A 21701-nucleotide genomic window follows, 5' to 3' on the forward strand; every position below is an offset into this window, starting at 1 on the left:
CTTTTGGACATGGGGATCACAGCATTAGAGTGTCAGTAGTACTGAGTCATGAGCAAGATGAACAGGAAGGAGATTATTATAATAGAGGAAGCAATATGTCAAAGATAAAACATTTGGAAATATTGTATCTAACTATTTTGCCCAGGCAATAATGACTGCTGCTTCTAAAAGATGGGTTAAATAATGTGGTTGGATGAGGCTGGGATGATGTAGCAGTCAGAACTGTGATGATCTTCACTCTAGAAATAAGAATTCATAAAAAGAAAAAAAGGTCATGAAGTATAAATGTATTTAAATATAAAAATAACTAAAATGGAACTTGGAATGCTGTCATTCCAGTAAAAACAAAACAATATTAGAAGTTTTTCCTGGGTGCTAGGATGAGGGACAAAATGGAAATGTGATAGGCCAGTTATTTATATTCTGAGAGGAAAGTGAGCCAGCACTGCGGAAATGTGTCCTAAAAGGAAGAATAAAATTTGCTCTACTTGTATTTTAAACCGAACAACAGACAGTGATACTGGTGTGTCCAGGATGATGAGAACACCGGGGGTAACGGTGAGCATGGCACTGGTTTCTTACTATTTGCAACTCCAGACGGGATTAGACATAGCAAGGCCTACAGCCAGCAGCCTTATTTCTAAGAAAAAAACACGTAATTTTTCTAACTGCATAATTATCGCCATCAATTTATACTTCTTCCTCTACCAGCCCAGTCATGAAGGTTTGCTCTGGTGAGGTGTAATGTCTGCGTAGGACTAGATGTCACTGCCAATGCCATTTCCAACAAAGACTCCTGCTGACAAATTTAAGTTTGCTGTGAAGTCTTTCATGTTGAGGTCTTCTCTACAGACTCAGCAGAAAAATTATGTTTCCCCCGTTCTTCCACCTCTTAATGATGGCACTTTGTATATATCATAAAAACAAGGAATTTATAATTCATGCTGGAGGTGTAAGAACACTCTGTTTCTAGGCAAGGAAAAACTAGTTAAATTATCAAGCAGCCTCAGTGCTTGTCATGAAGCAGTGCTATACCAGAGGAAAAACAAACAAAAAAATCCATGTTAAAACATGAAAAACATGTCTTGGGAATGACGTCAGTGTTGTGTTCAAGCTGATTGTTTCCTACAGGTCTGCTAAGGTTTGAACAACTTTTTGTCTGTTAAAGAGCTTGAAGTGGTCTTGAAATATTTATTCACAGTTAATTATTAACTCTTAATTTTACTTGCAGCTTTCATTGTTAAATCCACTGATAATATTACTAGGTTATTCTACAAAAGAGCTAATATTGCAATAATCACTAGTACAAGCAGTTGGGAGTATTGCATTTCAGATGATGCTGTTTGGTTTTGTATTTTAGCAGGGGTTTGCATGTATGTGGGTTGGTTTTTGGATTCATGCTGTAGTCATGTTAGTTTATCTGCCCATGTGAACAGGTATTTCATTTTGTTATCGGATGTTCCTATAGGGATTAACATGGATTTAGCAGAGTGTCCCCTCCTCTTGCCTAGTGGGAAAAAAGGAGAAACTAACTACATGATATATTTCCAAAAATTGGTTAAATCTTATGGAGAGATATCAAAGAATTCCAAGTGTTACTCAGTTTATATGTTAGCTTTCAGGGGAGCAAGAAAGTAGTGCTTGCGGCCTTCCTTTTGTTACTTAAATTCACACCCACTAAAATAGTAATAAAGCAGATCTAGAAGGGAACATGAGTCCAACAGAAAATGTTACTGTACACAGTAACACTGCCAGTGAAGGAAAAAATGGGTCCAGTGAGACAAATCTAATAGCTTCTTTCTCTAGTACCATTATGTTTCAATTGGTTAATGACAGAGATGAAATAAAAGAGAATATAAAAAAAGTGGCCTGGAACATAAAAGTATTGCCAGTGTGTCATAAAAATTATTTGTGTCATTCTTTAATTTCATTCTTATATTAAAAAAAAGCCCACAACTATTTCCTCCCATAGCATTCTTGGTGGTCACAACAGAGTTTTATATAGTTTTGAAGAAACTTCAGATACATTATACATCTGTAAGGATTTAAAAATAAGGTCTCTTTACAGGTAAAACAGAGAGCAGGAATGAATCCCCCTCGCCCATCTATGGAATATAATTTCATGTAGAATTGCCTGTTACTGTATTTTAAGTTTTGACATGCATGTACAGGTCACATTAATTCTCAAGATTTTGCGTAACAAATTTAGTGACATTTAAGCCTTCAGTGGTAACAAAATGAATTAATCATGTTGTGATTAGAAACCAGTTCAAATACTGTTTACAGCATCAGAAAGCCAATGTCACTATATAATACTATACAGCAAGCTACTCTTACATACTTATAAAGGTGATACCTCTTGTGTCTTGTCTATGTCTTACAGTAATTGTTGATAAATAGGATGTTTAATGCCTACCATCACAGTTGTTTTATACATTTATTTGAAAATTTATATTGAAGAACTACATCACTAATAGATCACTGGATGCAGCACCCAAAACAATGTTCTCAGAAAAATTTAGATTGGATTGTTTTGGACTCAAATCCCATTCAATAGACAATAGAGTAACTCATGGATTATAAGTAAAGCTTGGTCATAAATGAACTGCTGGTTTGTCTTGCCATATGGAACCCACAAAGAAAGGAATGACCAGAAAGACAGTAACTGGTTGTTCAAGTCAATTCAAAGCCCCAATAGCAGAATACGGTGTTTCTTCAGTTCACTGAAAACATCGCTGGATGCCAACATACTGATTTTCTCAGACCTAGATTACTCATTGTCTTTGGGTTGTATTCTTGGCTGATGCAAGTTAAACTTTTTCCCTCTTCACTCTCCTCATAGTCCATGGACACACTTTTCTATGCATCATTCTTCCTTTGTATCATATGAACCACACAGGAGTAATGCTTGGCTCCTCTTTAAAATTCCTTGTTGAGAATGGTCTGGAAAGTAGAGATAGGGGACACTTGAATTGCATTTTTGAAAAATAGCAAATGCATGTGTTGCAAGCAGGGAAGGACTAGTTGAAGACAATTTAACAGGATTGTAGCAACATGAGGAGATTTAAAACCGATGAGGCTTTTGACTTCATTGTTTAGGATTGCAAAGAGATATTTCCAATAATGAAACAAGAGCAAAGGTAATGTACATTTCTCAGCCAGTAGTCAGCACTCGCTTCTTATTGATCATATGTGCCCGAGAGACTAATGTGGCATCATTTTCTTCTCAGTAGCCATGTAGCATTATGCAGGCCTGACATCTGATTTGTTGAGAACTATTTGTAATTTTTCAGAATGTAATTATTGTACTGTAATGGTTTGTTAATAGTTGATTTACAGCCTCCCCTTCCTAATTCAGTAATGCTGATCCATTTGACCACTGACCATAGAATTAATTAAATCCAGATTAAAGTAATTTTTCTTCAAGTAACAAATACAACTCAAGCAGTATGAAGAAACCAACAGCATGTCTATTAAGGAGTATTTTATAATAGCATGAAGTTTAAGTACTTTGTGGTAGTTTTCAAAGGCAATTTGTCAGGTGGCAAATGAATTATAAAGAACCGTTCACTGGAATGATCTTATTCACTTTTTAATTGGAGTTACTCAAAACCAGGTTGTACAAAACACTTCAAAATGAGCAGCGTAGTCCTGTCAGAACAGAAGAAATAGACCATGTGACCTAAGAGGTTTTTTTGCTAAAATTACTGTGTAATTTGCCAATATTTTACTTTTCAGCTAACGAGAAAATCTAACAGTTCCTGTTGCAGAAGCAATTTCAGCATACATTACATTGCTATTTGCCTGCAGTTACTGACTTATAAAGATACAGCTCCTTTTCCTATTTGCCTCAGCTTTAGGTTTCACAGAGCTTTTTTAAAGCTTTTTTTAGAATGGTTGAAATAGATGTGTTTGGCTTTTTTTTTTCAGTGTCTTTATTCCTCTTACTGATTTAATATCAGAGAAAAAAACCTTCGTAGCCTAAGTCATCATGCAAAAACTGTCATTAGAGTCCTATGAAGAAAAATATATGAGGTTATTTAAAATACTTAGTGATAAAAATTTATAGGAAAGAAACAAAAGATTAGCAGCAGAGGTTAAAAAAAAATAGAAACTCTTCACCACTACAGTGGACAGTTTGCAAGATAAAGAAATAATACTTCAAAATTCAAATAGAGGTGGATTTGGATTGCTGTATTCCAGAGTTCTGTGGTAGCTACCTGCTAATTCACACACTGTAATATTCTAAAATTGTATTATACAAGAAACAGATGATTATAAAGAAATTCATTGAAGTATAATTACTGTAATCTTCAAAATATCTGCCAAGAACTGGTTGGTAATCCTAGTTATTGAGCTACAAATTGTGAAGGAAAAATATGCTATGATTTTAGACTAGCCAAGTTAAATGTTCTGTTTGATAACACCTCAGTCTACTCACAATGTCTCTCAAAAGCCCTTCCATCCCCAGATTCAATTCTGAGGGATAACTTTAGTTGTACGTACTACACGAACTGGTTTTGTGTTGTACTAGGTAGAGACAGAGAAAGCTGTCTTGTGAATTCTGATCTTCTACCTCTCTATCTCGCTACATACAAGCCATCATACATCCAGATGCATCACGAGGATTAATTAGTTTTATCATCTCCTTGCCCTCATGTGATTGGAAAATATTTATTATCTCTGTTGCACTAAATCTCTGTTGAAGCTGGATTATTTCAGTACTTCAGGAAAAAAAAGCAAACAGTTTTTTAGGAGTGGAGAATGTGGAAATTACCTCCCCGGCACCTGAGGCAGGAGGGAAGGCTTGATTGATCCTCCTGGCTTCTTGTCTACATTGTTTTATGCATGAAAGTGGCATAAAAAAGACTGAAGTGTAAGAGAAACTGACTCTTTTTTAATTTTTTTTTTCGCTACGTAGCCTGGTATCACTATTTTAGGTCTTGCAGCTTGATAGAGAAGTGAAGAAAATACAGATTTTTTAGGCTTTGTGGCCTGACAGAGATGAGGGCAAATATAGCATTGAAAGCAACTGTTGAGAGTTGCATGTTCAGCATACACAGTATGCGTTTTTTGATTTTTACTTTTTAAAGTGCTCAGAAGTAGGTGGGTGCTTGGAAAATAGGACAGCGTTATGAGAAGGACTGCTAATATTAAACATGCTATATAAGCAATAGCTTTTCATTAACTTATATTTCAAAAATGACCTTCTTCTTTCTCTGTTTTATAGGAGTCTTGTGGCATATTACCACAATCAGGTTTTTTTTACATCCAGTTTGGAAACCCCTTATTGTTAAATCATTTCCTTCCCTTTTTATAAATTTCTTTTTCTCACAGTATCTGTTCCTCTATGGGTAAATTAGCCCATATCCAAGAAGTGGCCTGATCATTTTTAAAAGCCCATCAGGAGAGAGGGAGAGATGCTTGGTCAGTAATGCTGTTGCACATTCAGCCTCTTGTAACAAACAGAACCCGGTGGAACCCAACATTTCTGAGAGTTATGATGCTCTGGATAGCACTGAACCATTTTGGAGGGTACATAGTAACATCTTAATATAGTTTTTATTGGAAAATAAAAGCAAGATAATTTTCTGTCTGAATATATAATGTATGGATGATTGCTTTTGAGACACTGATACATAAATTATAGATAGCCTTTCAGATTCTGCACTATGTATTATTAATTAAAAACTGAAGATTTTCATCTACATCCAAGTTACACCCTGATATCTAGGTCACTGGAGAACAAGTTATGGTGTTGGAGACTATATAACCCAGGCAGAATGCAATAAAATGCTGCCTTTTTGTTGTTTATGGGTAGCATTTCAGTACACAAAATGCCTAGAAACTTCTATTACAGTGGACAGCAGATTTTTTGCTTTATGAAGAGGAGGCGTGAGCAAGAATGAAGCTGATGTTATATTTTCCTTCTCTCACACACACACATACACACACACAAAGGAAGAAATACTTGTATCATGCTTTGCCTGGATTATATAATTTCCCACATGGCACAGCGTGCTCTAGGAGATTTCTCTTTCTGTCCCTTGCTCCCTCTTCCTATCCCCTCTCTTTACAACAGATTTTAATATTGTGTGATGGTTGATGTAGTTGCCTGTTAGATTTTCTCACCTGCAGATTCAGAGGGCAAATGATGAAGACTATCAGAATTACCTGCTATTCTTAATAGCTGAGCTTCTAAAGCAGGGATGTCAAACTCATTTTCACCTGGGCACCACGTCAGCCTCGCACTTGCCGTCGAGTCAAATCAAAGAGATACATAACGAAGCATGTAACCCCAGCAAGTCAGAGACAGCAGCAATTCCTTTTGTGTTAAAGTGGAAACAGCCACTCATAGACGGCTGAGATGTTGGTTAGTGATTGCAGATTCATATTGACGAATGTACTCGGGGAATGTCCATTGCTTATTTCTTGTAATCTAAGGAAGATGTGCTCTAAATGACAAATAGCCCTGAATTTGTTGTGTAAGGCAAAATGCAATAAAAACTGATATCTGGCACATGTCTACAACCACAAATTTAACAGGAATCAGAGTATGTCTGTCTGATTCTGCATTTAACTTTTTTTTTTTCCACTGGTTTTACATGGAGACCTACAGGTGGTTGCGTGTTTGTTTGCATTCTATGAATCAGTTGTAACTTCTACAGTAATACATATTTTTGTAGTTTTTTGGTTTTGCTGACGGAGTTGTTCATGCTGCGACCTTTACACAGAAAAGCTATAAATCTCATGGGAAAGGCAGACAATAGAAATGAAGGTAGATGCAAGCTGCAAAGAACAGGCTAGATTGAGAGCTTCACGCATCCTATAGCTCCTGCACTGGAAAAAAAGAAATCATTCTTTGAGGAGTGGACCTTCTTCAAAACCTAAACAGGTCGGAGGTGTTTATTGTCTCACAAACTGGATCTTGTCACAGCTTCCTTAAGCGAAGTTCCCAAAAACTCAACTTAGCACAGTAAGACTCAACTCTCTGAAATGCATACGTCATAAATTAAAAAAACAATTGATGTCTTTAAGGATTTCACACTGGGAAACTCATCTCAGGCAGTAAGAGTAACAACTATTTATTTTCTTTTAGTGATGAGAAGGTAAAATAGGTGTTATCTGCTGATGGTCCAAACAATTTTTCTCTCATCATCTAGCACTCTTGTGCTTGGAGGTAGCTACCTCACTGAACTCATTAGAGGCAGGCATCTTGTGTATGAATTGGAGTCCAGCCACCAAACAGCCCTCAAGTGAATATTTGAACGAGTTATTTTCTGATTAATAATCTCTCTGCATTTCATTGCAGACTAAATGAAAATGGAAGAGAGGGTTTGGAGGGGGGGGATGAATCTATTGGATTGTAGTGGGGTAGCTGCTAGGATTTATAGGTTGCTTGGCTTCTTTTTCCTTAGAAAAGGAGCTGATTCAGCAGTTGCAGTTGTGGTTTTTCCGATGGAGGACTGCCCATGCAATCAGCACGGTCAGAGCGATGTAATCACCCTGTAATGCTACTTCAATTGACTTTTAACTTCAACTCACAATGTACCCACGTGTTTGGCTGCTTTGCAGTGGTTGACAACAGAAGTGTCCTAATTATGCAAAAAAAAGCATGATTTCCAAGGCCTCCACAGACCAAGCACAATAGTTATCTCCATCCCTCATTACTCCCCTCCCCTCTGCGTTGCCTTCTTTACTGCTGACTCCTTCCCACGCCTTTTATAAGAACTGGTAGATCATGGCCAACCAGTGTTGGCTTACCCTGATGTTGTGGTGCATTGCAGCCTTTGAACAGCTTAGGGCAGAGGGGCATGGTATGTGCTATGCCAAAGTGAAAAAGGATGTGGTATTGTACGGGACAGGAAACCACTGACCTTTTTCTATTTCAGGCTCTGAGAAGCCCACATTGCCAGAGGCCGTTCTCCTCATAAACTGCAAGTAACCCTGACTGGCGCCATGATTCAGAAGTACGCCACTGAGTCACTCACCAAAAGTGACTTGCATTAAATACTTCTCTTGCAGTTTGTACCTAAGCAGGGTGGTATCAAGGTCAAAAATTGTGCAGATCTGAAGACTGATGGAAACACATCCAAAGTTACAACACATAGAAATAAAAGCTTTGGAAGTGAGATTGAATCTAGGATATTGCGTTTAGGACGATAGATATAGATGATGGAAGGTATCAGCTTTATTTCAAAATTCTAATGCTGACTACTATCAGGGGCAATGTTCTGAACTGAATGTACAAGAAGTCAAATACAGAATTACAGTACCTATTTTTCATGCTTCTCCAAGCTCCAGGGAGAACAGAACTTAGCTTTTCTCCCTTACCAATAATACATCATACCTTGTTTCATCAGTTTATGTACGCAGGAATGCATACGTGTATTCTTGCGAGTAAGAGTCTTGTAGTGGAGCCATATCTGTCACCCACATAGTTCAGTATCCTGTAAGTGAACAGTTTATGCAATTTACAGTCTCTTGTGCAGAGTTTTATGATGCATGTGCTGATACAAAATCCAAAGATACGAACAATGCTGACTTTCCCATGATGTTCCCATGCTTCAGAATAAATTGTGCTGTGCTCTCTGTTAGTACAGTGCAGTTCTGTGGGACTTGCCTTTTAAATATACTGTTTCAAAACAGGTTTTTTGGAAATAACTATTGTGGCAGCAGGATGGCGAATGGTGTGTGGGCTGTGTGAAAAGTGGCTCAGAGATGTGAAACTCCAGCATCATGGCTCATAGGGATTATTGGACACCAAGCAAGTAATGCCGTGACAGCTACAAAGTGAAGGTAGACGGTTGCTGACTTTTATGGTGTAGAAAACAAACAATTGTTCCTCTGAGCCCTTTCGCTCATCGTGTTTTTGCAGAATAAGGAAGATGAGAGATGATGCACAGCAACTGTATGCAATGTTGTATATTTGAAATCCTCAAAGCTAGAGCCAGGTGTTTATGACAATGACAATGTGCACCGTAATTCTAATTTTGGTCATAAACACCTGGCTCTAGCTTTGATTTATGTATACTTGTGGATACTTCATAGATGTGGTGTACATACACATAGGATTTTTGGTTACATGTACTGATTTTATGTGTCTTTCCTGTTTTTGTCTAAAAATTGGAGAGGAAAATCATTTTGGGTTAAGCATTTAGAATTATGAATATGGTAGGTGATTATGTTTAAGTAGAGATCTTAAAATGAGAATACACGAATGCTATAAATATTGGCCATATTTTTAAATGAATAGACATAGCACTCCTTCCCACATCCAAAGCTGCCACCTTATAATTGGAAAGAGAAGTGATATCTTTATGAAGCACACACATGCATCTCCTTTGCTGAGTTACCTCCTTATTCACTGCAGACTGTATTCTCTCCACTTTCCAATTAAACTGTAGGGGAAAACTCCTATATTTTTAAAATACAGCAAGCATGTTCACATTATCAATATGTTGTAATGGAACCCAGCAGATGTTCCTATCAGCAGAACATTGCATCTTGGTTGGATATTCTTGATAAATAGTAAAAATACATGCAAACACAACTTGATGTCAAAACATAGCAGCACATTGAAATGCTTAGGTCACAAGTGGCCTGAGAGGTTTAAATTTGAAGAGCTGATTTCTCTAACTTAGAGTTAGAAACTCCAACCTGAGTCCCCAGCTGCTGGTACAATTTGTAATGAGAAACTACAGCCGGCCTCCGGAGACAATTGGTTTATTTCAACATTGCAGGTAACAAAGAATATTAAATTGAAGCTCCAAGCTACTAAGTTTTAAAATTAACTTCTTGCTGTTTTTTCAAATTTGAAAAATGCTACATTTAATTTACGTGGGTTACATGGCTGTAGCAAGGCAGGTGAATACAGAACATAACTTTTGCTATATGTTATGTGAGACATTGTAACACTATGTTTCAGTCACTTGGTGCAGGGGAGAGAACAAAAGAACCCTGTAAAATATACTATATGTGCAAAGAAGCACCTGTGTGAAGAGAGATGAGTGCCATTGTAAAGTCACCATGATATCAGATGCCAAATGCACAGTCTTGTACTCAGGTGATTTAGGGCCCTTAAATACCTCCTGTACTGCCTTCTGAGTACTTTTATTACTTGAATTAGGAAAAGAATAACTGAAGATACCACTGACTTCTCTGAGTCAGATCTTTTGTTTGATCTGAACAGTACAAGGTCTTCCAATGCAATAACTAAAATGCTCAGTGCAAAGCCTATGCCTGTATTCTTTTTTTTCCAGAAAGTTTTTGAGTGCTTTTCCTCCATATGTAATTTATCCACTTGAAATGTCCATCAGAAGAGTCAAAAGGTAAAAGTCTGAGCCATCCTCTATGTGGTGTTTGTCAGCCCTCTGAGGCTCCAAACCCTGGATTGCTTTGGGCAAAACATGGTCCGTGTGGCTGTCAGTGCCGTATTGGTCCTGCATCACCAACCTCCAATAACTGAAACTGAAAATCATCAGAAAATCAAACAGGCAGAGAGGAAACCCACTGCATGTGTCTGGCCCCAAAGAATTACATGAAGCGTAAAACGTACAAGAGCTGTTTGATTCTTTCTAATTACTTTCTAACGCTGGATGCTCTTAGAGGTAAGCCAGAACTGCGCTGTGCACAAGCTTCACTTTCTTTAGATATGAAAACTGAAATTCTCATGGAGTCCACTAACTGCAGTACTTGACCTGTAAGAGAAAAATATCAAATATCATACTATGAGTTTTTCCAGTAATACAGCAAATTGGCAAAGTTGCAGAAGCAATTAAACTGAGGCTGTTCTAGTCACTGCACAAGGGATGTCCTGTAGTTAGCATGAAGTAATCTAGGGCCTTTTTTAAAATAGAAGCTTCTTAGCTCCCTGTACTGATCCTTATGCCAATCTGTGCTGTTATAGGTTTTAAGAAATGGAAGAAATATACTTTAAATCATAGTTACCCAAGAGATTGAAACTCAGAACTGGCAAAGTGGCCCAATCATAGCGGTTATTTCTGAACAAAGTGTAGAAATGAGAAACCAAACCTTTCAATTTTTTATGACCTGTGGCAATTTTTCCAATTACCTGAGACATTTATAGTGCATAGTGTATAGGGAAAGATATATAAAGGGCTTGAGCACTTTAAAAATAGTGTAAGCAAGCACAATTTTATGGTAGCCTACTAGCAGCTGGAGACAAGGGTGTGAGTGAAGACCCCTGGTTGTAGGATACCCCAATAGTTTCATTCCCACTAGTTGTCAGGCCCAAGACATATATCTTTTGACTTCTGCCGCACATCCAACAGGTACAGGATTGAGCAGAAATCATAGCCTGGATGTAGACCTCTAATGAGCTTAATTGTCCTCTGTCATAAGCAGGGAGGATGTAGCCATCTATTCCTATTGCATCAGTTGCAGTCAGCAACAATAGTCATATTGGCACTGAAGTTGTAATCCAAGAAGCCAGCAGGCCTCTCCGGTGATGTGTCACAAGCCACTGATAGTTGTACTGGTGGATGTTGTGTAAGAGGTTGAATTCAAGACTCAGACATCTCACATACACATTGTCCATTTTATTTCCTCTTTTACCACTGCATGTAGTTTCTGGTCAGTTTGATGATCTAGGGTGAAACCGCTGCCTTTGTTCCCCTTCCATCCTTCACTTCTTGTTGCCTTTCCCCATTTCCCTTTTGATGTTTCTTCATTCCCATTTCCTTCAGGAAAACACACAGTCACCATCATAACAGCATCAATATTATTAGATATCTGTTTCTTTCATCTTTTTTCAATTAAGTCATCACAGGAAATTTCTAATTTGTTCTAAAAGAGTGTTCCATAAATCTTATAACGTTCATAAAAGTCAACTTGGCATTTCAGAGGGTTGCTTGAGAAGAAATCACTGAATGCATTTAGAATGCTATGACTATAAATATCAAGTATCCAAAAGGACAGCAATCTTCAGAGAAGCAAATTTGACCAGTGGATGGTGAAAGTTGTGAATTTATTCTCAAGACGTGTTCAGTTTTCTTATTTTTAGAACAATCAGAAATCGTTTTTCTCACTCATAAAGAAATTTGGTGAAGCAGTATCAGATATTTGGAGGGGTACAAGTAAAGAGAGTCCGTTGCTTTGCTTCTTATTCACTATACCCATATTGTCCATAGTTGTGCCAATACAAAATGAGAGAATTCCTTTTCTGAAATGACTTTCAGTGTAGGCAGATTAGGCCTTACACAGACAGAACAGAAACAGGAATATGATGGAATTAATGTTATACTTTATTCTTATTTTACTCATCTTATATGAAGCTGAACAATTATCCATTTATTGTCTTCTTCCTTGTGTCATTAGTCTGATTTTTTCAATGCCTTCATTCCTTTTGAGTAGCTTCCTATCTTTTCCACACTGAAGCAGCAAAAAATGTCACATGAAGCCCAGGTTCTGTTTGAAACGTTTCTGGGGAAGCTGGTAAAGACTCCACTTACCCTGCTCGGCCATTTTTCCTTTTGTGAAGCTCTCTGCAGTTTTTGAAGTTGTGCAGGCTCCCTCTGGTGGCCAATTACCAGTGGCCAGTTTATTATAGAAGTATTTTTAGTAATAGGGAGAAGGGATGTAGAGATTTGATAGAGAGATTAGTTCTTCTATTTGACCTTTTATTTATGTGGGTAATCATTAAAAATCTAAATCTGTAAATACTGTAGTGTTTCTGTAATGTTTTGAGGTTTGTTTTATGAGAATTTTGCTTAGCTCCTAAACCCTATTATGAATTAAGCCGAGAGAATTAAACAATCAGACCTAGAACGATAGTGTTTTAAAAACTCTTTATTCATATTTAAGCATGGGAAATAACTCTTTGGTGTGCAAGATGAGATATGAACATTGCCAAAGATTTTAGAGTATTTTGGCTGAGGAATTTTTGTTTCCAAGCATGTTGGTTCTCTGATTACTTTGAAAAAGATAACTCTGTGAAGCTGATAAGGCTCCAGTGTGTCCAGCTGTGTCAAAAATTAAGGAAAAACCTTTGATCTTTTTTGCTTAAAACAAAGGAGGCAACAACCCTGTGTGGCAATTCAACAACTCTGTGACATTCATCAGCATGGTCATGTACCTGCATACAGTCTGATCTGCTTGTCAGAATCATTCAGGTGACTTCCACCGATTTCAGAAGCTTCTGGATAGATCCCAAGCTTCCTCAGTGAGATTTATATTTCCACAATAACAGATCTCCTGGCATTTAAAAGTCTGTTGGGAGAAGTAAAATCTAATATATTTACTGCATTATTCAAAAGGTTCAAAGACACTGGCTGTGAACTGCAGAAAACTACTCAGCTAGGGACCACCTGGAGTTTTGTTTGTAGCTCCTAGGTCCACAAAATCTCATTTCATAGAAAAATGAGCTAGTTTGCCAGAGCCAAATTATAGGAATCTGAATATGGTCCACAGATCCTAATCAATTAAAAAGTGAACATTTCCAGTAAATTTCAAAGTCTCTTGCGAATGCTCGCAGAAAGAAAGAGATATCTGTGAAGGATTGTATCTAATTTGTATGGTTTATGAGAGTGAATGCTGTCAGCTCCAGCTCAGCCAGGTGCAGTAACTCACTTTACTCATGCAACTCAAATCAGAGACCAGGTAGAGTGGGTATGCCTTCTTTGATAATTTAATATAAAAGTAATTCTCAGTGGAGATTAATAAACCTGTATACAGCTTATACAGAAGGAAAACTCATCTATATTATGTAGGAACCTTTCTTAAGGAAAGCCTGTGTGTGGCCATAGCTCTTCACTATGTGAACAGAGATGTAGAAAGAATAAAGCACGGGAAGTCACATCAAACACATCAGGAACAGCAGGAGAACTGAGACAGTTTGAAGATCGTTTCATACACTCATTTCTTCTTTAATTGCTTTGATCTTTTGAAAAGTCCATGTTATGCCATGGAGAGCCAGAAGACAGAGCACTCCCATTACTGCCTGAATTTCGCAGCTGTACTGGAGCTGAAATAGATGAGCACATTTTTTGTATGGACTTGATTAACAGAAGAGCACAAAAAAAGTTAAAGTTAATATATTTTTATTAGAACATTACATTTTGTGTTTTATGCTACATTGTGAAAGGTTATTTTCCTGGGGATGTATAACCTGGGGGGTTGGGGATGTAAGAGGAGGGATGAGAAAGGTTTTACGGCTTGTTTGCTCCACCCTCTACTACATCCAGGACTTCATCCTTCCCTGAATTAACATTGTACGACAGGAAGGAAAAGCTGCCGCCTAATAGGTTGAGCACTGTTTACTATAGGGAAGGGATAGGCAGACCTGGACTCTAGTCCCTCTACCCAGAATTCTGTATTGTTTAATGAGTGTTTAATAGAAAACTGCAGCTTTGGTCCTCTGAGGGATTGGGCCTGTTACTGCTGCAGGATCTCCTCCTCTCTCTGTATTGAGAAGATTTGGCACCGTGCAGAAAGCAGTTGACTGCACAAGTGCCAGGAGCTGTCAATGGCACCGTGGTCAGGGCACTCTTAGGACAGAAGGATATCTGACAAGCATCGTAGCTGTGTTCAAGAATATAGGAGACAACCACTAATTTCCAACACACGATGAGACAAAGGTGGGAGAGAAGGCTGAAGTATGTACCAATTGGTGAGGATGGGCTTTGGCAAATTAATAGAAGAGAGTGTTTGGCACTGACATCACTGCATCTCATTAATTTGGTACATAACCCTGTTTCTCCTTCATCTTTCTGTGATGTTTACCCATTCATTCCATCCTGAAAGAGGCATTGCATACTGCTGGAAAACACTTGAACATGGTAGCATGGACAGTAAGTATTCAGGTAATTGCAAAGGAATGTAAAATACAAGCTTGCTGATTATGACAGCCCTATGCCCACAGTAGGCAGCTTGATTTTATGAATGATGTAGCCTAAGAGTGTATTGTTTTAAGCAATGGATTTGCAGCAATGTCAATAAAAGCCTAAAAATCTGAGCAGAAGAATCAGGCAGACAATACTACTTTGTCAGGACTCATCATAATAGCCTGACAGTGCACGTCTTACAGGAATTAATAATCATTATTGAAAATTTTTTTCCGCACTGCACTGATGTGAAGGCATTCTTGCATCACTTGAAAAATTGTTGTTTTCAAATGCTAAGCACTGACTGAAATAATATAACCATTCAGCATATTTTTAAGGCATCGTAGGGACCAATAAATCACAGTTGATGGGTCGTGGATTTCTCACTAGAATCACAACCTTTTTGCTTTATATAAATGCTCCAACCACATGGTTCCTGGCCAAAGCCACAGAGAGCACATGAGCCATGCTTAACAAGCAAAAGTTACGAATGATCCTATTTCTTTCTTTAGGAAATAAATGAATAAACCAGGAAAACAACTCAGCAGGTCACAGAAGAGCAGATCCTGGAGGAGTTACCACCTGTCAGCAGATATCTTGGCTCCCAGTTAGAAGTTGTAGTATATGTACAAGATCAGCATTTGGTAAGCTATCCTGGAGGCCACTTCGTTCTGTCAGCAATTAGATCACTTGATTGGCACAAGTGATTGAGCAAGAGGAATTAAAAGGATTAAGAAAACACTTAGAGGAACCTTAGCTTGGGAGAGAAAAACAAAACAAGGTAAAATGGTGGTGTTGTTTGCTTTTAGACAAAATACTAAAGGTATGTTAGCCTGCAAGGGGTAGTCTGTGGAGCGAGCTCACCTTGCAGGCCAAATAAATTGCATAAAGGGAATAATCACACAGGGAGCAGCTACTATGCTCCAGAGGACAAAAAAGGTAAGGACAAAACAGAGTTTCTGAAATGGTATAAACCAGTTTTCTAATGAAGAAATAAAACCAAATATCTGACAACAACTCAGGTTAATGTGTAAATTTGTAAGACTACTCACAGCTTATGCAAGAGCCAGCAGCATGAGCTAGCAAGAAAAAGAAGCCTTAGTGTAAAAAGGATGCCTTCCTGAGTATGCTCAACCCCCTCATGAATCTGGAAGCAGTAAGGGGGAATATTGCCAGCTAGTAATGCTGTGGCCTCAACATGTGAGAAAGGGGTTTGTAAGCCTGAATAGCTAAGTGTTATTTTGCAATGGCAGCCTCTTCTTATCTCCTGTTTGGCTGCAGTGGGATTGACTATGGGATCTTCTCTTGGGCTCACAATGGAAACATTTTAGAGTAAGGAATGAGATGTTTTCATTAGATCAAGTTTTTGGAAGGCTTTAGTGGTTTTTCTCTCAGTAACCCAGGCCTTGGCAAAGGGTTTTGTGTCAAGCTGTGTTGAGGAGGTGATGATTCAAACTGGAAGGTGCATTGTACAAAAGGTTATGGAGAGTTGCCATTTCCCTGCTAGATGAAGTACCGAAGAGGACCTCCCCTTGCCTCAGGGAGACATGGAATTGAAGTCTGCACTCCTTATGGCTGACATGAAGCTGTTCCTACCATTTCCCAAGCACTTATACAAAGAACAGCCTCTGAGATAGGCAGAAGCACTGTGGAATGTCCAGATCATAGAAGAATAATCATGTTCATTAGTTAGTCATTTAGGATAATTCTTTGGTCAGAATTAGTAGTTGCATTTCCAGGTTTGTGAAGGTAATTTAAATTGCAGCCTGGCTACGCCTTGGTTCCCTTGTCTTCTTGTTCTGTTTGTCACAATGAGATTTGCAATATTAATTTGCTCCAGACATGCTAAATGTGCTTTGTTTTTTGCACAGCTGGGCAGCTCCTGAATGGCTGAAGGCCCTGAGGCCTCAGTGCAGCACATGCAAAATGTAAAGAGACAACTGGGTAACAGGCAGCCCGTTAGGTCTTGTTGCTGTGTTCTTTCCATGCACAGTAGTAATCCTACAGACAAACTCTTGCATAATGTTAGAAAGACTAGCATGCAACGCACGGTATTATCCTGGAAGGAAGAGAAAGTAGTAGCTCCTTGTATATATACCTTTAAATCGTGGTTATGTTTCACAAAAAGAAAGGAAAGAAGTGAAGTAAGACTAAGTTGAACTAAGAAGAACTTTTTCATATTCTGTTGTTAAAAGGGAAAAATTAAAAGGCATCCTTTCTGCAAACTGGTAAAATCATATGGTAATTCACCATTCATTATTAGGCTGCAAAACAACTTGTATTATAATAAACTTCATAAAGTAGTCCTACTGGAATTCTGCCATTGTTTTAATTAAGAAACTCATCCTACATTTTGGTCATTTATGTCTACTTTATATATCAGGAAAAACTGACTTCATCTCAAATTGTGTAACTGATGGTTGTTCTGTATAATAATTTGTAGTTAAAACAAGTAGCGGGTAGCTCCAGTCTGTTATTACTGTAAATCAAATTATTCCAGCTTCTGCTCCTCTTGTTCTTGATGTCTGTATTTGGGATGACGTTTTGGTGTGATTTCTTTTTCCAAAAGATAAGTTTAGGGGAGGGCATGAAATAATTACCCAGCTGCTTACAATTACAAAGAAGTATTGATGTTAAAATTAATGGAGAAATTCACGAGCATTTAAGCTGGGTAATAATTGCAGTTTGCAAAATCAGGACAAGAATTCTTAAGCATGTTTATAAAAGGCTTCATTCACTGCTATAAGATTATAAATACATCCTGCTCTGAGGTTGTGATGTTCACTGACAGAAGTTTCTAACAATCTGCACTATCAGGAAGATTTTTTATGTTCTGTGTCTTTCAAGAACCTCGTAACAATAGCCATTGTAAATAAACACAGTAGTGCTCATGCAGTGCTAAAGACTCAGAAATAATTTCAAATAAATATCCAATTCTATCATAATATGTGAATAAAATTGAGATTCGTATGAAGACACAGTTAAGCTCATGAAGTAAGGAGACGCAAAGCAGAGCTGTGATCTTGCAGAGGATTCAGTTGGGCCAAATAGCCTTACAGATGCTGACCTCTGAAAAATTTTCAAAGGTTTGACAGTTTCTTGCAGGCTTGAACCTGGCCTATTTCATTCTCTGCAATTTAAAGCAATTGAGGCTGGGTGATGCTACGGGAAAGGTTAGTGTTTCTTAAATGAGAATATCTCCAGAATCAGTGAGACCAATAGGAAAAAGCAGACCCCTAGGACAGGGGTGATCAGGCTGCAAGAGGTTTCTTAGGGAGGCCGTTTCCATTTTCATCTGTCGAGTTCCTTCTGCTGCTTCTACTTCCTCACTCACTCCACCTGCTTTTACAGGTACACAGGCTTTTCTGTTGTAATGGCTGAAACAAACGTAAGTGTGGGGATGCAATGACAGATAGAAAATAGGCATAACAACCAGTACAACCTTTAAAGGAAAGGCAGTTTCCTTGGAGGTGCAAGACAAAAAATAGCATTGATGCTATGCACACTTCTAGGCAAATTGACCATGGTTTGTTTGTTTGTTTTATTGGAGCTAAAGGGTTTCTGAAGTGCTGAATACAGAGAGAAGATGGTTTCCCCAGCAACTGTGCCTCCAGAGAAAGCTTTTGGGTTGTTCTCTTTGTGTGTTTTACAGCATGTAACCAAATGATATCGCTGGTTGGAAACAGATAGCTAGACTAGTGATCTGCAGTGTGGGTCCTGTTGGCGTTAGCAGCTGCGGGAGTTCGGGAGGCAAACCCAACTGTCCTGTTGGAAGCGGTGATTGCAGCTGAGCTCAGGCTGACGCGAGCTGACTGCTTGAGGCAAAGAGCGTGATCCGGGAGGACCCATTTTCCATTTCCTTTAATCTCTGACTTTAAAGATTTGGAGTATTTCTTGATTAAAGTGTTAAACTAGAATGAAACAAACTACACACTGTAATTGTAAACTGACTGAGGGCTCTTGCAAACAGATCACAGGTCTGTTACACTGCTTGTCTAGTCAGGTGAGAGCATGTGTTTTCAAAGGTTCTGACTTTGGATACACAGAGTTGGTATGGACCTATTAGTAATAGCAAATAAAGCTATCCTCAGTATGTTAAGCTAGTTCTTTCAAACTTAATTCCGATCAATATATTTTTTATTTCTAGGCTGCCACATTGATTTCTAATTATATGATTACACTATCACAGAATCACACAGAATCACAGGATGTTAGGGATTGGAAGGGACCTCATAGCAGTTAAACTAAGGAACATCAGTAACTCATGCCACATCCAACAGATATATTATTTATTATTGAGTAGATGACCTGGCATGTTGGTTTGGGGTTCCAGTTTCCAGCATACCTGAAGACAGAGAAATCTAAAATCTTACTCTTGATCTTTTCAAAACAAACCAACCAAACCAAAACCTGACTCTGTGTGCAGGGTGTCCCAAGCTGCCTCTAGCCATGACATGAAGGACATGACAGAGTGAAGCACGGATGTATCAGGGCATTTTCTGCAGAAGATATGACAACCTTCTGTACTGCCTTCAGGACAATTGTTTGGCCTCTGTAACAACCTTCTTGTAACAATGAGCTGCAATAAAAAGAGAGGAAAAAGAATTCCGAGGGAAAATGTTCTAGTTCATCACTGAAAAGGGGAAGAGTGCACCTAATTTGATCTGAATTGGAACAAATTCAGTTTGCCACTAAAGAAAACTGCTGTGAGTTGTATTCTGTCAGCCAGTGAACTCAGAGTTGTCCTTTCAGTCTTTAACGTATCAGAGTCCAGTTAACCCCAGCTCATAGTCTCCCTTGTGTTAGAGCAAATCGAAGGCTTTGTCAAGACCAAGGTCTAATTCCCAAGTGTAGGTCTGTACCAAGGAGTAAAATACGTGGTAAAATCAACATCTGTTGATTTGTGGATTGTTCAGGGCTCTGATTATATGAAGTTCAGGTTGCTTAAATGCCACTTTATTTACTTGGAATAGACAGCTGTGTCTCTGAAAACCTTTACAGTATGGGCTACATTGTAATAGAGGGTATTGTGGATATTCTTTTTTCCCTTTTTATTAAGTACACATAAAGAGTGTTATCCTTTGAACTCTCTGTTTGTTATTTGTCATAGACTTAATGTGATTATTAACATTTTTGGGTTCTGAATCTCAAAGCATGGCCTTTGTTTGTTGTGTAGTCCAGTTAAAGTCTAGATGATAGATTTTCTGTTCTGTTGTTGATGTTTCAACAGAGTTAGTCATGTACGTACGGCTGAATCCATCTCCTTTCAGTTAAATGCATCTAATATCACATCAGGAAACTGATCAACATCCCTAGTAGGGGGAAAAATGACAAATTTAGCTCTTTAATAGAACTACTCTGTAATACACTGAAATTCAAAATAAACCTTTTAAATGAAGTTACATTTGAATAGATCTTTTTCTCCAAATCGGTAGGTGAGTTCTTTGTAAGAACTGCATATTTATTTGTCTCATTTAAAAGAAACTGATTTTGACAACGCATGTATTTATGCTTCACTGGCCTACTAAGCATTATTATCTTGCAGTTCAGTGACTTTCACACGTGCATTACTCTAAGGCACTTAATGGCAGAGTTTTGTTCAGTGGATGCTGGCGCAGGCCTTTATAAAACTTGCATACATGTCCTAATAGCTGCCTATGCCCCAATATATGATGGGATGGCCATTTTGTGTCTGTGCTGATGCCCTAATCTTTCTACATGCTTTGCTGCTTGTGCCTGTCATCTAAAGAGAGCCAATAAGTACCCTGGTGTGTGTGCCTTGTATAGGCCGTATCTATATTTGGCATTTGGCCTGAATTGCTTGTGGAAGTGGTCTTGGGGATGTGTTAACACCTTCAACATCCCTGGAAATGCTTAGAAAAACACAGGCTGATACAGGACAAATCCATGCCAGGGATAGTTTTAATCATTCATCCATAGAGATGAGTGAGTGCCAAGCCTGAAAACATACTCTGGCACTGCTTAATTTATTAGTATAGACTTAATTTTATAACTTTCTCATTGGCAGGTTGTGGAAGTGTTCCACCGCAAAAGAAATCCAGCCTCCTCCACCAGCTTATATTCAGAGAGTAGGGAGAAGGCAGTCCCCATATTTTTTCCCATTCTTTACCTTTTTTTATTACCTCGTTTGATTGACTTATTTACTGAACTGCTTTACTGTGTGTAAAATATGCAGTATGGTGAGTAGCTCATGTGAAGAGATAAAGTTCAACCACAGTGACAAGAGTTAGTGGTATCTTCTAGTATTCAAGACATAAATTAGGGCATATTTTTTGTGGCCAGCCCAAGCCATGCTGATGATAGAACTGAGATAGATCTACTAAATCATAAATAAACTATATTTATGATTAAGTAGATCCTGGAAAGCAGCAGAAGACTAAATATTTGAGGTTTTGAATAGTCCCTTGGAATTTCTACAAAGAGGGGAAGACTCCTTCTTTTCTGTAGAGTATTAATATTTGAGTAGAACTTGTTCTTCCTCCTGGATTTTCTAACAGTGTTATGCAGAGCTGGCATATTTAAGCCCTTAGAGTTTAGCCAAGTTGTTCCAAATCTTTATCAACAACTCAGATAGTTTTTATCCAGATAAAGTAATTTGTGTTATTCTGTCTTTTCTATTTTCTTCCCCATCTTTCCATGAATCAGAAGATGAAGATATTACAGTGGGTTTCTTCCTTTACATTGTGTATTGTTTTTTGCAGTCATCTTACAGGATAGACAGTCTAACAGGGCAACAAGCAAACAAAGGAAAAGAAAAGCAAAGCTCTTTTGAGCTATTTATAAAATATATTAGTCCACAGCTATAACAAAGTAAAGCAGGTGTTTAAACTTCAGTGA

This window comes from Patagioenas fasciata, chromosome 4, assembly GCF_037038585.1.
Source record: "Patagioenas fasciata isolate bPatFas1 chromosome 4, bPatFas1.hap1, whole genome shotgun sequence".
In the NCBI taxonomy this organism is placed as follows: Eukaryota; Metazoa; Chordata; class Aves; order Columbiformes; family Columbidae; genus Patagioenas; species Patagioenas fasciata.